The sequence below is a fragment of the Bos indicus genome, chromosome 9 (assembly GCF_029378745.1).
Source record: "Bos indicus isolate NIAB-ARS_2022 breed Sahiwal x Tharparkar chromosome 9, NIAB-ARS_B.indTharparkar_mat_pri_1.0, whole genome shotgun sequence".
NCBI lineage: Eukaryota > Metazoa > Chordata > Mammalia > Artiodactyla > Bovidae > Bos > Bos indicus.
Window position 1 is genome coordinate 84,238,406 of NC_091768.1, and position 18,437 is coordinate 84,256,842.

Genomic DNA, 18,437 nt, shown 5'->3' on the forward strand with positions numbered 1-18,437 from the left:
TAACTGAGACACATAGTAGAAACCGACTTTCTCAAATACACATTTCCAGTTCATGACTTTCTGTGATAAAAAACTCCCACAGTATTTTTGAACCGGTCAAAATTATTCCACTTCAATGCCTGTCTGCTCAATTGCTCAGTCGTGTCCAACTCTTTGCAGTCCCATGGACAGTAGCTTATCAGGTTCCTGTGTCAATGGGATTTCCCAGGCAAGAATACTGGAGTGGGTTGCATTTCCTTCTCCATGGGATCTTTCCAACCCAGGAGTTGAACCTGAGTCTCCTGCGTTACGGGCAGATTCTTTACCTCTGAGCCACCAAGGAAGCTGTTCCACCTCAATAGATGGTTTTATTTTTTTCATTTAATTATTATTAAAAATGTAATTATTTATACATATATGTATACAGAATACACATAATTCTGTATACAAGTAATTCTTTATACGTATGTATTGTAAATTTACTTAATTAAATATGCAAATACATGCATGTTTTCTCTATTACTCTTTGCCTACACTTCCCTTTACAGCCCTATGATCTACCAATCTTCCCTCCCAAATAATCTATGGGAACAATCTAATGTGAATATTAGTATCCATTAGTGGATATGGTATCTATATGGATACCATATTTTTGACTCATCTCCTATAATTATACATCAATATTTTGTTATATCATGGCTTGTTTAAAAATTGACATTTTATTATACATTTAAAAATCTTGATTTTTCTCACTATATAATAAAAAACCTAGTCAAAAATAATGTATTATTTTTTAATTGCTGTGCAATATTACATAGTATGGCCTTCCGTGGTGACTCAGACCATAAAGAATCCACCTGCAATGCAGGGACCTGAGTTTGACCCCTGGGTTGGGAAGATCTCTTGGAGGCGGCCATGGCAACCCACTCCAGTATTCTTGCCTGGAAAATCACTGGACAGAGGAGCCTGGTGAGCCACAGCCTGGGTCACAAAGAGTCTGACATGACTGAGTGACTAGGCACAGCACAGCACATTCCACAGTATAAATATACCATAATTTAACCAGTTAATTACTTTGTTTTTTGCAATACAAGCTATCTATGGGAAAATGTGCATGTATGTGTATGGATCAAGATATTCAAGTTGACCCTTAAACAGCATAGGTTTGAACTGTACAGGTCTACTTACACACAAATATCATTTTTTAATATATTTGAAAAAATTTTGGAGATGTGCAACAATTTAAAAAGTTTACAGATGAACTATGTAGCCTAGAAATATAAAAAGAAGATTAAAAGTCAGATATGTCATAAATGCATAAAGTACATGTAGATCCTAATCTGTTTTATCATTTACTACCATGAAAATGTCACAAAGCCATTATAAAAAGCTACAATGTATCAAAGCAAACACATGAAGATCATATGTGGTACCATCAGAAATCAAGAGAAATATAAACAAACATAAAGAGGTAGCATTAAATCACAACTCAGTAAAATTATCTGCAGTATTTACTGTAATAATTTTGAAGTATTCTTGCATGGAGAATCCCATGAATACAGGAGCTTGACAGGCTACAGTCCACAGTTCAGTTCAGTTCAGTTCAGTCGCTCAGTCGTGTCAGACAGCATCACACCAATTCGGACACAACTTAGCACACACACAAGTGTTATAAATAACTGCTTAAAATGCCATGCAATGCTAATCATCTCCCTGTGAACAATCACCTCTCTAGTAAAATGCATATGGCAGTAAAAAAATGATCTCCTGTGGTACTCAACTATTTTTCACTGTGTTCAGTGCAATACTGTAAATCTTGATTAACACCAGGGGACCCATATGAAGTATCATGGATGATGCTGAAAGTGTTCTCAAGAAACAGAGAAAAGTCCTGACATTACAAGAAAAAGTTGAATTGCTTGATAGGTGCTGTAGATTGGGGTATGCTGTTGAGATTGCACAATGTTTCAAGATAAATAAATCTAGCATAGGGACCACAGTAGAAAAAGAAAAGGATATCATGAGGCCATTACTGGAACTCTGCCAACAGGTGGGAAAACTTTGCATTTTTTAAAGAAATACCTTTTTATCTTGTATTGAAAGTGTAGCTTTTCTGTGGGCACAGGATTGCTCTATGGCATATCTATACACTCTAATATGATTCAAGAAAAAGCAAAATCATTAAGTGACAACTTAAAGCAAAAGGAAGGTGAAGGATCTGAAGCTAGAGAATTTTAATGCCAGCAAAAAAATGGTTTGATAATTTTTAGAAAGATTTGTCCTAACAAATGTCAAGATAACAGGAGAAGCAGCTTCTGCTGACCGAGAGGCAGCAGACAATTTCCCAAAAGCCATTAAGAAAATGAGAAAGGGTATCTTTCTGAACAGGAATAATCTTTCTGAAAGGGTATCCTGCCTGAACAGGTTTTTAATACAAACAAAAGTGCCTATTCTAGAAAAAAAAAAAAAAAAGAAAGCCACAAAAGACATTTACTAGTAAGGAAGAGAAGCAAGCGCCAGGCTTTAAAGTAGGAAGGAATAGGCTAACACTGTCATTCTGTGCAAATACAGTCAGGTTTATGATCAGAACAGCCCTTAACAATAAAACTGCTAACCTCTGAGTCTTGAAATGAAAAGATCAGCACCAGTTGCCAGTCTTGATTGTACCACAGGAAGGTCTGGACAATGGAACCCCTTTTCAGGATTGGTCAGTCAGGAAATACCTTGCCAGTTAGTGGCTGCCTTTTAACTTTTGATATTGGACAATGACCCTGGCCACCCAGAATCCCTTGAGCTCAGCATCGAAGAGGTACAAATGGTCTACTTGCCCCTAAACACAACAGCTCTACTGCTGCCTCCAGATCAGAGGGTCATAATGCAACAGAAGGAAAGCAGTGCCAATACCATGTTGAAACTCCATCCCTCATTCTTGAGCCCTGTATATTCTATTACTTTAGCCCTGCATGTCAAACATTAGAGAATTGTTGTGCATGCATGCATGCTAAGTCACTTCAGTCATGCCCAACTCTTTGCAACCCTATGGACTCCTATGAAGCCTACCAGGCTCCTCTGTCCATAGGATCCTCCAGGCAGGAATACTGGAGTGGGTTGCCATTTTCCCTCCTTCAGGGCATCTTCCTGACTCAGGGATCGAACCCATGTTTCTTATATCTCCTTCATTGGCAGGTGGGTTCTTTGCCACTAACACCACTTGGGAAACCCCAGAGAAATGTTGCTTCTGCCCAAATAGCTCATTAAATTCTGAGAAGTTCCCATCCTGTTGTCCTTGTTAGTTACATGGTGTAGATAAGCTCAGCCTAGAAACCTTACAAGTAAGTGGAGATAAGAATGGTAAAGTAAAAATAACTGCTAACAACTCATTTTGCAGGAGCCTTGTGATCTAGCCTATATGAGCAAGTAGAACCAACAAATGTTATGCTTCCCTTGGAGAACAAGTGACTCCCAAAACCCTGCAATCTGCCTTTACCCTTTAATCTTGAACCTTCCCATTTCCCCTTTTCCCTTAGCATAAAAGAAGCCTGAATCTACTCCACGTGAAGGTGGCTCTTTAAGACATTGTTCCGCCATCCTCTCAGATTGCTGACTTTTCAAATAAAGTCACTGTGTCTTGCCCCGATACCTTGTCTCTCAACTTATTGGCCTGACATGAAGTGAGCAGTACTAACTTAGACTTGGTAACAATAAGGAACTTTAAGATTTGTTACTCACAGAACACTAGGGAAAGGAGTATTAATGCTATGGAAAAGAATACCAATTAAGAGAACATTATGAAAGTCTGGAAAAATTACACCATTGAATATGCCATCGTTGTAATAGGGAAAGGCTGTGAAAGCCATCCAAACCCAATGCAACAAATTTCTACTGGAGAAAACTATGTCCAGATCCAGAAGGTGTGCCTGACTCCACAGGATTTACTGTGGCGTCAATCAAGAAAATCTTAGAAGTGTGGATATGGCAAAAAAAGAAAAGCAAAGTGGTGGAGTAGAGTGAAGGGTCCCAAGATAAGAATCTTGGAGAAACTCCGAAGCTAACAGACAACACACCAGAGGAATTGAGAGAAGATAACTTAAAGGAGATAAGAGCTTCCAAACCTGTGCCAGATGATGAGGAAGAAGACACAGAAGCAGTGCTGGAAAATAGATAGACATTAGAGAAGCTGAAATTAAAAGACACTCGCTCCTTGAAAGAGAAGCTATGACTAACCTAGACAGCATATTAAAAAGCAGAGACATTACTTCACCAACAAGGGTGGTGAAGTAATGTCAAAGCTATGGTTTTTCCGGCAGTCATGTATCAATGTGAGAGTTGGACTATCAAGAAGGCTGAGTGCTGAAGAATTGATGGTTTTGAACTGTGGTGTTGGAGAAGACTCTTGAGAGTCTCTTGGACTGCAAGGAGATCCAACCAGTCCATCCTAAAGGAAATCAGTACTGAATATTTATTGGAAGGACTAATGCTGAAGCCGAAACTCTAATACTTTGGTGACCTGATGTGAAGAACTGACTCATTGGGAAAGACCCTTATGCTGGGAAAGATTGAAGGCAGGAGGAGAAGGGGATGACAGAGGATGAGATGGTTGGATGGCATCACCGACTCGATGGACATGAGTTTGAGTAAACTCTGGAAGTTGGTGATGGACAGGGAAGTCTGGCATGCTGCAGTCCACGGGGTCGCAAAGAGTTGGACGTAACTGAGTGCCCGAACTGAACTGAAATGAGACAATCTGGTGGAAGGTCTCCAGTTATTCAAGATGGCTTCTGACTTATTTCACAACTTGGACCTTTCTATAATACAGCCACTGAAACTAGAGGGAACAGTGGAAGAAAGATTGGAACCATAAAGAAGCTTTCAGAGGAATAAAAAAGCAAAAAAGTCAGACAAATTATGATGTATTTCTGTAACAGTACACCGAGTGTGCCTGCCTCCCGTCCTCTTCTTCCTCCTTCCTTTCCACCTTCTACCACCTCTGCCACCTTTGACACAAAAAGACCAATCTTTCCTCTTCCTTCTCCTGAGACTACTCAATGTGAAGATGATAAGGATGAAGACCTTTGCGATAATCTACTTCTACTTAATGGGTAGAGATTGGTGCCCTTAACCTCCACATTGTTTAAGGCTCAATTCTAGTAAATTGTCTTCAAGTTAGATGAAATTCACCTGAAAGCATATCTGGCCCTTATAAATTAAATATGTATCTTTAATCATCAATCATTTCTGTCAATATTTTTTATTGCTGTCATTTGTTTGATTTTTAAATTTTCTTTGCCTTTGTTCTTCCTTGTTCTCTACTTTTCTTGATATACTTTTAAACCTATTACTTTTCTGAGCTTTTCTATTTTGTTCTATTTATGATTTATCCAAAGCTCTGAAACTTAAAAACTTTTTACTATGCAACATTTTTCTTCTGATTAATGAACACTTGTCTGGTATGTTATTTTCTATCTAAACATCATTTGCTTCACCTTCATCTCATTACCTTTAATAACTTTTATGGCATTAGACAGATTTTACCCACTGTTTTAAAAAGATTTGTTCTTATGAAATGCCCATGTATGATGAATAGTAAAGAATAACTTACCCAGCTTAATGGATGAAGGATACCCTCCCCTATTGTAATAATCAAATATGGCCTTTCATCCAGCCATATTTCTCGGTCTCAAAGATAATCTTGGTTCATCAAAGTTTTTTGTCTTGGCTTGGTTCGGTTTTTGCCAATACACTTCTGTTGCCTAATTCTCTATAAACCTTGGTTTTCAAGGTAGAACTCTCACGTTTAGCTATTTTACTTTGCTGCTATAGTACTCTGGATCCCCCACCATTGTGCATTGTTGATTGGGATGTAAATTGATACAGCCACTATGGAAAACATTCTGGAGGTTCTGCAAAAAAATTAAAAATTGAACTACCATGGTATCCAATAATCCTATATATATAATACCTATATATCCAATAATGCTATGCTATGCTATGCTAAGTCGCTTCAGTTGTGTCCGACTCTGTGCGACCCCATAAACGGCAGCCCACCAGGCTCTGTCGTCCCTGGGATTCTCCAAGCAAGAATACTGGAGTGGGTTGCCATTTCCTTCTCCCTATATATATAAAAAGTGTATATATATATATATATATATATACCTTTTTTTAAGGTATATATCCTCAAAAAAAAAAAAAAAACACAAAATCCCAGTCTCAAAGAGATATCTGCATCTCCCTTGTTCGTTGAGCTATTACTCATAATATCTAAAGTAAGGAAACAACCAAAGTGTTCATAAACAGATGGATAGATAAAGGACAGGTAGATAAAAGGACATATAGAGAAAGAAAACACATGTAATAGGTACATTTCAGCCATTAAAGAAAAGGAAATTCTACCATTTGTGAAAACATGAACCTAGAGGACATTATGCTAGACATAGCAAGACAAATAAATACTGCGAGGTCTTACTTACATGTGGAATATAAAATGGTCAAACTCATAGAATCAGAAAGTAAAACTGTAGTTACCAGGTGCTGGGAGGCAAAAAAAAAAAAAAAAAATGGGAAGATGTTGATCAAAAGGGTATAAATTTTAATTATAAGATGACTATGTTCTGGGGAATCTAATGTATAGATGGTGACTTGCCTGAGTCCAACTCCAGCAACCAGGAATTCAACCTGAAAAGATGAACGGTGTCGGCGATGAGACAGCCTCTCATTTTTCCATGGACTGCCTGTTTATTTCAAGTTTAAAATTCTCTTTTATACTTTTACAAAAACATTAGGCCAGAGGTTTGACATTTTCAGTTCCCCTTCTCCCAGATTATTATCTCCATAAATCATTGTTGCTCTTCAAACAGAGTTCCCGCTTCAGCGATTCTCTCGGAATCAGCCTTATCATCTATTATCTACCTCCTCTAATGTGTCCTAGAGGACACACTAAACTTGTGATTACATTGTAGCTCATGCTACATTTCTCAGTTTACTACTTATCTTCCTAAATCCTGTTTGCTCCTAACACCCTGAGCTCACTATCTCTTAAAAAGGCTTCTAGCTATAGTGTCTCTAAAAATTCCTAACTTCTATAAGCTATAGTAAAATATGCTAACTTTACAACATTCCTTAAATCTTTAACTTCTAACGATTTTAATTATTTCTAAGCCCTAAATTCAGTAAACTCCTTTGCCATAAACATTCTCCTCACAAATAGGCTTCAGATATCAATCCCTCCCATGGCCTCAAGCTATGGCCTATGTGCTCATCCTGGAACACTCTTTTGTAAAAGTCCTTGAACAAATGTCAGTGATTAACTTTATGAATTATTTTCTGAGAAATACTGCAGAAGGTTTTGTGCCTTCTCATGCTCCTCTCAAGAACAATACACACCTTAATATTCCTTTTCAGTCAACTCAGCCAAGGAGAGGAAAAGACAAGTCAGAATTACAAGGCCTAACTCCTTCATCCCGGGATCTGTGCCTGTAGAATGAGGAGAGGGGGCTGGGGGCCGTGCCTCCATTTTGTCAGTAATGCCTAACCCAGCTCCCGACAGTGACTATAGTTAATAATATTGGATTGCCTACTTGAACTTTACTAAGAGATAAGAGAGTAAATCTTAAGTGTTTTCACCAAACACCAAAAAAACAAAGGTAACCATGTGAGGTGATGGATACATTAATTAACTTGATTGTGGTTATCATTTCATTTCACTATATGTGTACATATATATAATCATCATAAATGACAAGGAGATAAAATGCACTAATGTGATGTTCTTAAATAATACTCAAGCTGTTAGAATACTATTTGAACGAAGATTTTATGTCCCCATGGTATATTGTTAATTTCAAATCTTTAAACAAAAAAAAAACAAAGATAATAAGTTATTAATGAAATGAAATAATAAAAATAATTCAATTAATCCAAAAATATATCAAAGAAAAACTGGTAAGAACAGAGAATAAATGGTAAGATGGTAGTTTTAACAGAGTATTTTTAATAAATAAAAATAATTACACAGGCCAATCTTTAAAATAAAAGAAAACCAAAACAAAAATATTTTGTAATAAGATATGAATATCAATGTATAAATGCTTGGAGAGACTACACTAGAAATATATGGTACATGGAACACTTGTTACCGATGTTCATACCTATACTTGAAGTCACTGAAAATGCAGCTGTTACAACTGCAGACTGATGTACAGGTGGTTTGTAACTGTGACTCAAATATTTGAAATGAGGTTGCCATTAGTGACACAGTTTCCTTAACAGTGAATAACTCTTTTCAAAGATAACAATGTTTAGTCTGCCCTTATTGTGTACAATGATTGTATTCCTGAAATTCACTAAAGTTCACTGAAGAGTGAACTTCAAACCGGCACAAATTATACTTAGGTTTTTCATATCTTACCAAGTTAGGTTCTTGGTTTTCCAATTTGCTTTTAGGCTACATGAATGTTGGACCATTCAAATCATTTATAGGAGGAAAGGTAATTCTTTGTTCCCTGTAACTCTCTAAAAAATTGAAAGATATCTAACATCCTTGGCTTTCAATCACTAAATAACGGTAGTTTTCTCCTATTATTGGGACAATCTGAAATGCCCTCCACTCTCTCGTACTTCCTAAATATTCTCTAGAGGTGGTGTTTTCCATACTGAGATCACCCTCATGTAGAAAAACAGTGAAGATTGCTGGGAAGCTAAAGACAGTAATGTCTGTAGATCATAGTTAACAAATAACTCTCTAAGAATACATGTGCCTTGTGCTCAGTCATGTTAGACTCTTTTCCCGTGGACTGTAGCCCGCCAGGCTCTTCTGTCTGTGGAATTCTCCAGGCCAGAATACTGGAGTGGGTAGCCTTTCCCTTCTCCAGGGAGTCTTCCCAACCCAGGGATCGAACCCAGGTCTCCTGTGTCCCCTGCACTGCAGGATTCTTTACCTGCTGAGCCATCAGGGGCATACAAATATTCTCCAAAGTGTTGACTGAGTTAACCAGAGTAGAGCTATTAATATAAGGCATATATCATTGCTCCTACAGTCCCTAGGCTGTTGTCTTTGATAAAGTATATGGCTTACCATTTAATTTCTTCCTCCTTAGTTTCCTGCTATCTACATTTTTACAACCTACCCACCCCCCACCAAGTACTTCAAGGTCAACAAACTCTTCCTTTCTAGGGTCTCTTGTAAAAGCAGAAAAGACAGCTTTAGTTTTCCTCTTCAGCAGTCATAGGCCTGCCTCTGAGTCTATAGTTATTACCCCCAAGGTTCAACTCTGAGTCAATGGTTATAATCCCCAGGGTGCAATTCAGGTGATAATGAAACATCATTACAAAAGCAATTTAACTCCCCAGAGCCTCCAACACCTCCACTGAAAAATAGAATTGTGATTTTTCCATTTGCAAAATCAAAGTGTCCACTAAAGTGTTTTTTGAAATGTAACAAAAGATAGCCTTCATTTAAGTGGGTCAGAAAATTGCTAACTTCAAAAAACTTCTAACTGGCTTCTAGAAATCAAGTTTCCAAAACAATAAAACATTGATTTCTAGTCTCAAGCTCCCTGTTAATATAAACTATTTGCACATATAAGATATATTCTACATGTGAAATGCTGCATATATTCTGATATGGTAAATGATATTTACCTTGTGTCTCTTCATTCAAAAGAAATCTTTGCATCCACTGACTCTTGAAAAAGGAAAAACAGGGGGAGATGTGGCAGGAAGAGCCAGGCAGTAATGAGCTTTACCTCAACAGAGAAGCACTGTAATACCACACTTAACCCCTAGATTGGACAATATCCTGGGTGGGATTATTTATACCAGCCTAATGAAAACCTTCAAGACCTTTACAGAACATTTCTGAAATTAACATTATAAAAGAACTTTATTTCAAAAAGGTCATTATAATATTTTTTGTCTGTGGTTGTTGGGTGGTTTAGTTGCTACATCATGTCTGACTCTTGCTACCCCATGACCTGTAGCCCACCAGGCTCCTCTGTCCATGGGATTCTCCAGGCAAGAATCCTGGAGTGGTTGCCATTCCCTTCTCCAGGGGATCTTCCAGACCCAGGGATCGGATCCAGGTCTCCTGCATTACAGGTGAATTCTTTACCAACTGAGCCTCCATTCACTGTATTTTTTTGTCTACTCAATTATAAAACAGATTTTATTCATCTTAATTTAGATAAAATAGTTTCTAACCACAGGTGTGTTTTCTTGTAAGAGCTTCATTACATACTGAAGGTTTTGCAAGTGCCTGGAACTTAAGGCTAACATCCTTGTTTTTGGTATGATACAGATGGCAGCATCACCACATGAATGGTATGATTTGTTTTGAAATGAACCTGTATAATCACTCTACCATATATATACATGGTATGTGTATATATATAATATATATAGATACATATAGTCAACCTGTAACTTTAAGCAATTCTAACTTTATTCAAATAAGCTCAACACTTCTAATACACTTTGTAAATTATAAAAATTCACTAACCTGTAAATCACTTTCCTCTCTGGTATATAATATAATGACCATCTTCATTTTCAATATTTATCAAACTGTTGATTCAGAATCACCAATTCAGATAGCATATGGTTGTCTCAAAAGAACTTATAAAAAATGGTGTTTGCTATACTGAAAACTATATCAAATTAATGTAAGTAAGCAAGTGTTAGTAGCTCAGTTGTGTCCTACTGTTTGTGGTCCTGTGGAATGTAGCCTGCCAAGTTACTCTGTCCATGGTATTCTCCAGGCAAGAATACTGGAGTGGGTTTCCATTCCCTTCTCCAGGGTCTCTTCCAGACACAAGAATTGAACCCGAGTCTCTCACACTGCAGGCAGATAGATTCTTTACCACCTGAGCCACAGGAAAGGGGATCTTCCCAGCCCAGGGATCAAACTCAGTTCTCTGCCATTGCAGGTGGACTTTTTACCAACTGAGCCACCAGGGAAGCCCTCAAATTAATATGTTACATAGTAAAGACTTCCCTGGTGGTCCAGTGGCTAAGATTCTGAACTCCCAGTGCAGGGGGACTGGGTTCCATCCCTGTTCAGGGAACTAGATCCTGGATACTGCAATTAAAGATCCTGCATGCTGCGGCTAAGACCTGCCACCGACAAATAAATAAATATTTATGACCTTCCCTGATAGCTCAGTTGGTAAAGAATCTGCCTGCAATGCAGGAGACCACAGTTTGATTCCTGGGTTAGGAAGATCCGCTAGAGAAGGGATAGGTTACCCACTCCAGTATTCTTGGGCTTCCCTTCCACTCAGCTGGTAAAGAATCCGCCTGCAATATGGGAGACCTAGGTTTCACACCCTGGGTTCAAAATATCCCCTGGAAAAGGGAAAGGCTACCCACTCCATTGTTCTGGCCTGGAGAATTCCATGGACTATACAGTCCATGGGGTCGCAAAAAATCCAATGCAACCGAGCAAATTTCACTCACTAAAGACATATCAGTTAATCTTTAAAAGGTTAACTATGATATACCATGATTGTAGCTCTTGGGTGAAATTGGGCTATGTTAGTTAACATATTTATACCATTTTATGGATTTGAAAAATATTTTACATGCTGTTTTCACCAAGAAGATTAGCTCAAACTTGTGCAAATGGCCAAAGTTATATTAAATACAACTTCATCAAAGACTATTCCATTGATTAATAAAAAATCATGATTATATATTTTTCTTTCAAAGATCTTTGAAGTTTTCATGTATTTCTCCATGAACTCAGCTAACTTTTAACTCATTGCTTCTGAAGTAGCATGTGCCCAAAGTCTGCATATTTTTACATTAGGATGTATGGAAAACAACCTTTGGCAAATAGACTTAAACTGTTTGTTTGTATAAGGACCCTCATTTCCATGGCAAATCATTGGGAGTCATCAAATTTTTAAAGTAACACTCTATGCAAATAGTTTTTAGAATACTCAACTTGAAATCTAAAGACATTTTCCAATTTATGATTCATTGAGACTTCTATTTACTCTTCCTTTTCCATTTATCAACGTTTTAGCCATCTCCAGCAAAGAAGAAAGCAGCAGAAAACCAAAGAGTTTCATGTGTGGTTTACAGAAATGATTTAAAAATTTCCTGAAGGGAAGTAAAAATTCCTCATGAAAAGCTCATCTATCATCTGCGCATTTCAATAACCCTGGCCCTTCAGTACCCTGGATACTTCCAATCTGGCTGATGAACTTGATCTCTTAAGCTGTCTCATTACTATTTAACTAGTTTGTCATATTAGAATAATTTATAATGCATTGTATGAAGACTTTTTCTGTTATGTAATGGTTTATAGTCTACTTGAGTGTCAGGGCCTCATTAAAATTGTCATATCTTATGCATCTTAATTATCCTCAGTTTATAGCACAGAACTGCACAGAGTAGGCACTCAGTAGATTATATTGAATAGATTTGTATTATCTGGGTTATTAAGCTGATGTGAAAATAGGCTTATATGAATGCTTATGATAATTTTCAAAAATATATTGGCCTTCAAGTGAAAATATTGAAAAATACAATCTACAAAGCTTTAAAAAAGGATTTACACCACTAAGAGACTGTGATAACACCAGATGGCAGGTTGTCAACAATGGTATTTTGCAACATTCACAGGAGACATGTATCATAGTCTAGTTGAGACAGCTTCATTCTCCAGATAGGATCTTAAATTGTATACCATTAAAGCAACCAGAGAGCTCAGATCCATGAGACCGAAATGAGAACATTCCAATCTGATGACAGCATATACCTTTTACTGATGATTTTGGCTAGAAGAGCATCCCTTTATTTGATTTTTGGCCCTTTCCCTCACACAACTCTGTCAACTAAAAAAGATGTACAACTTGAGAGCTGTGAATTAAGTTTTATTTGGGGCAAAATGAGGACTGTAGCCCAGGAGACAGCACCTCAGATAGCTATGAGAGACTGCTCCAAAGAGACAGAGCTCTTGCTTGTGCTAAGTCACTTCAGTCATGTCCAACTCTGTGCGACCCTATGGACTGTAGCCTGCCAGGCTCCTCTGTCCATGGGATTCTCCAGGCAAGAATACTGGAGTGGGTTCCCATTTCCTCCTCCGGGGAGTCTTCCAACACAGAGATCGAACCTCTGTCTCGTGTCTCTACACTGGCAGGTGGGTTCTTTACCACTAGTGCCACCTGGCAGTGCTCTTGGCAAGTGCCAATTTGTAGTTGACAACTCCAATATACAAGTATATACAAGTGTGAGTCACAGAATAATAGTGAATGAAAGGGGAAGAATGGGACACACACCCATCACTGTATCATAGCAACTCTGAAATTCCTCTGGGTAGACTTGTGAAGCCTCCACCAAACAATGCAGAAGATCCTTGCTCAAGTCTGATTTTCCATGTTAGGGAGACCTATCTGTTCATTTGAGCTCCAAGGTCTCTGAATTTCTTCTTGTCTACTATTCTCTTTGGCTATATCTGAAGTAGCTGCTTGAAAGTATGTCCTTCTTGAAAACTGACCAGTGTTTGTATCCTGGTTCCTCAAAATTCCTATAGATATTTTTTAAGTAGGTATAAATTATTGAGAATAGAATAATTGTGGCCATAATAAAAATAGAAAAGGCAGTTACATAAGAGATAGCAATAGTTTCCATTCTTATCTTCCTAGGAGCCTGTGGATACTATAATGTACATTTAATTTCTTGTTCCTGCCTGCCCCAAATCTCCTCTATTAGTGTGTGTGTGTGTGTGTGTGTGTGTGTGCGAGTGCACATGTGTGTGTTAGCATCAATAAAAAAGCTAAAGCTGAGTCATGAGCATCTCGAAGGACTGTGCATTATATTAGTATCTGCTACCTCACTTGGTATCTCTTCTGGTCTGGGTTTTTCTTCAGATCTATGAGCTATTCAAATATCACTTCAATGATTTTCTTCTTAAGTTAACCAGAGTTTGTTTCTTTTATACATAACTGAAGGACCATAACTCATACACTTAAAGTTCATTTGGGGTTCTACTCTCTGAATTAGCTAGATTCTGAAATTTAGAAGATACACTTTAGAAGTTTTTAAAAAACAATGACTTACATTCCAGAGTAAGGGTTCTTTAGCCTGGGGACTTTGGATGGGCTTTAGGTGACTCCTGAGCCTCTTGCAATTATATGTATTTTCCTTAGATGAAATCTACAATTTCACCAGATTATTAAAGAAGCCTATATCCCATAAAATTCTAACAACTACTGCTCTAGAAATTTATTTGCAGTTTTCAGTTAGCATAAGGGATAGTAAAATAATTAAATATGTTCTTTTAGTGCAAACTATTTTTTCTTTAAAGAATGGCTTTATATCTAGTCAACTTGGAGACATTCATTTGGAAGCAAAGCTATTCAACATTAGAATGCATCTGCACTGCTGCTGCTGCTGCTGCTAAGTTGCTTCAGTCATGTCCCACTCTGTGCGACCCCATAGACAGCAGCCCACCAGGCTCCCCCGTCCCTGGGATTCTCCAGGCAAGAATACTGGAGTGGGTTGCCATTTCCTTCTCCAATGCATGAAAATGAAAAATGAAAGTGAAGTCGCTCAGTCGTGTCCGACTCTTAGCGACCCCATGGACTGCAGCTTACCAGGCTCCTCCATCCACGGGATTTTCCAGGCAAGAGTGCACTAGCTATCATGAAAGTTCCTTCTCTGGAGGTTATTATAGTGCAAATTGTTTAGCTTAAATGTATCTTCCTTATAAAGATTTGAGTTGGACATCTTGTGAATTTTTAACCTTTTCCAACCCTAAGTTTTTAAGATTCTGTCTTTAAAAAAAAAAAAAAAAAGAATGACATCTAATACAAAGTACTATATGATGTCAGAGCTGTTATAAAAGAAGGAAGTAAGAGCAAAGAGATTTAACTGGGAGATGTTCAATTAAGACGTAGTGGTGGAGATTCTTCCTGCAGGAGAATTATCATGTGGGAAGGAAAATAACTGGATTGTGTACAGATTCATTGGCAGGAGCTAATACATCCATCCAAATGTTGCACTTGAAAATGTCAACATGATTTTTTTTCAGCAAACAGATCTCTTTATTTTCATAAAAGCATTAATCAGGTTCAAAAACAATGGCAAGAAAAATAAGAGGGTTTCAGTTTGAGAGAAAGAGTGCTGATTCAAATATTCATCTTGGTGGGCTTTGGTGTTATTGCAAATCTGGTGGGATAATTAATTAAAAGGTGTTTCATCTCCAGGCAGCTCTCAGTAGAACTCGGCATCTATCTCAGTGTGCACAGCCATCTCGTTTCACTAGTTAAAGACAGAACACGAAGAAAACTGCATGTGATTTACACTGCCAGGGGAATTTGGAAGATCAGTATACTTATTCAAATTGGAATTCAGCCCAGACTCTATTTTTGTCAAAGGAAAAAGAGAAAAGAATAAAAGTTTGAGCATTTTAATAAAGCACAAGAACATTGGTTGATTGGGGATAGGGCACATGTTTTCCAGACTCTGAAATGTCTATTCAATTGTGCATAAAGGTTGAAGTGTTGCTCTTGACACACCAGTATCTTTTTTTATTTAAATAAGCAGCTGCTTATCTATTTGCTTTTTAAAATATCTATTTGATAGACACTGACTTACAGTCTTATCCTTGGTCTTCCCCACGAAGCTGACCTATAAAGTCTGGAAATGATGGCAGAGACAGACAAAGGAGACTTCTGGAGTACTGTAAGAGAGTGAGCTGGTTTGGGATGCCAGGACTGCAGGAAGAGCACAGAAGCAAGGCCATAATTCTTCTCCCCACACAACAAAGAAATCTTCCCTGATGGCTCAGATGGTAAACAATCTGTCTGCAATTCAGGAGACCCGGGTTAGATCCCTTGGTCAGGAAGATTCCCTGGAGAAGGGAATGGCAACCCACTCCAACATTCTTGCCTGCAGAATTCCATGAACTGAGAAATCTGGCAGGCTACAGCCCCTGGAGTCACAAAGCCTTGGACATGACTGAGCAACTAATGCACACACAACAAGGGAAGACCACCTAGACTCATTGTTTTCTGGTCACCAGAGTAGCAAAAGAAGGCAGTCAAATAGGTTGATGTTCTCCCAGTTAGAATGGGAATCTTTCTGACAATATCAGGTAAGCTGACATCACAGGCAAGGATGATCAAATGGTAGCCCCGCCACAGATAAGCAACTAGAGAAAGCATTCTGCTTCCTTGCCAGGGCTGCAACTCCCCCTTTTCACTGAATACCAAGGCAGGTCAAGTGATCCATTAGGAGAAACCCAGCTTCAGCTGGTACCAGGTCAAAGAAGCATCATTGTCCCCAGGGACCAAAGATTCTCTAAGGCACAAGCCCTAGGGTAGCTAAAATAATATTGACAAAGGCGAGATTACTCCACTCAATATTAAGACTAACTATCTACCTATTGTAATCAAAACAATATGATATATATAGCATGATAGGCAATAAATCAGTGGAACAGAATAAAGAATCCAGGAAACAGACCCACACAAGTATGCCTACCTAATTTTTGACCAAGATGCAAAACTCCTGCAGTGGAAAGAAGATAGCCTTACAATAAATGTTGCCAGAGCAACTGCATATCCATAGACAAGAAGAAGGAGGAGGAGGAGGAGAAAAAAGAAAAGAGAAAAAGATAAAAGAATCTCAGCCTAAAACTCTTTCCTCAAACAAAATTTAACTCAAAATGGATCGCACATTTGAACTGGAAACATAAAACTTTTAGAAAAGCATAACATAAAACCCTTGGGATCTTTGGCAAAGAATTCTTAGATTTGTCATCAAAATCACAATCCATTAAAGGGAAAAATTAGTAAATTGGGCCTCATCAAAATTAAAAACTTAAGCATCATATGAAGAGAAGAAAAAGTCAAACCACACACTGGGAGAAAATATATGCAAACCTCATACCTGACAAAGAACTAGTATTTATATGAATAACTCTCAAAACTCAGCAGTAGGAATTAGAAAATGGGCAAATGACATGAGACATCACTGAAGAGAACAGAGACACCAAATAAACACAACAAAAATTGTTCAACATCATTAACCATCAGGGAAATACAAAGTAAAGCCACAATAAGATACCACCGTATAGTTTATTAGAATGCTTAAAATGAAAAATATTGACAACACCAAATGCCAGTGAGGATAAGAAAAAACTAGATCACACATATATTTATATGGTAGTAATATAAAATGGTACAGCCACTTTGGCCAACAATGTGGCGGTTTCTCAAAAAAAAATGAAATCATTCAAAGCTCAGCTACAGGCTGAATGAGAAAGCGCCTAGAATAACTCCTAATCTGTAAAGATCTAAAACCAAGGAAGGCCGCAGGGAAGGAAACTTGATGTTGCAAACTGATGTGCTTCAATTCCCATGCTTATAATCCAGCAGTTGAACTCTTGGGCATTTATCCCAGGAAATGAAAACTACATTTTACCCAAAAACTTTTACATGAGTGTTCATAGTAGCTTTATACACTAGCCAAAATTTAGAGTCAGCCCAAATGTACTTCAGTAGGTAAATTATTAAGCAAATAAATGGTGCTAGTCATATACCATGGTTATACTACTCAGCAATTAAACACACACACACACACACACACACAATGACGCAGATAAATTTCTAGGGAATGACAATCAGTGAAAAAACCAATCCCCCAGTTACGTACATGATTCCCTTTATATACCTTTGTAGAAATGACAACATTTTAGAAGTGGAGGACAAATTCATGGTTGCCAGGATTTGGAGAGAGGATCTTGGTTTCATTTTAAAAGGGCAACACTGGGTACTCTTGTTGTGTGGGGAGTACCCAGCATCTTGGCTATGGTAACGGGCCCACATAGCTACACAAATGACAAAATTTCATAAAAATAAATACACACCGAGAGATGACTGCAAGTGAAACTACAGAAATCTGAATAAGATTGGTGAATTGTATCAGGGCAAATATCCTAAACGGGACATTATATTACAGCAGAAGACTATGCCATTGAGAGCTTTGTGTTTGGGGCTTTGTTTAGAGTTGTCCTGACTAGCTCTGATTTTCTTGCTTTATCCCTGTCTGTGAACAGGGTTGATAAGCACCAAGTTGATGCCAGTAGTGTTGGCTGATCTCACAAGCAGTGAGCAGCAGGTCAGTGCTCAAACATGAGCTCCATACCTATGATGGTGATCATGATACAAGATGACTATGATAAAGAACCAGCTGAAATGGGGAGATTTTCTTACAGGCTCAAAATAAGCATTAAATGTTGCATGGATTTTCAACCTACGTACCTATGTTCCAAACACAAAGTATCTGAAATAAATCCTTAGGTATCTGAGATCAGTATATTAATCCTAACTTGCCAAGAGCAAGTTAAATTGATTCACTAGTGTTCCTTTCCAAGTGACTTTTCCCATCTGCTGTACTTTAATTTGGCTGAAATGTTGTGTGTTAAAACACCGAGTGGCAACGAGTCAATTATG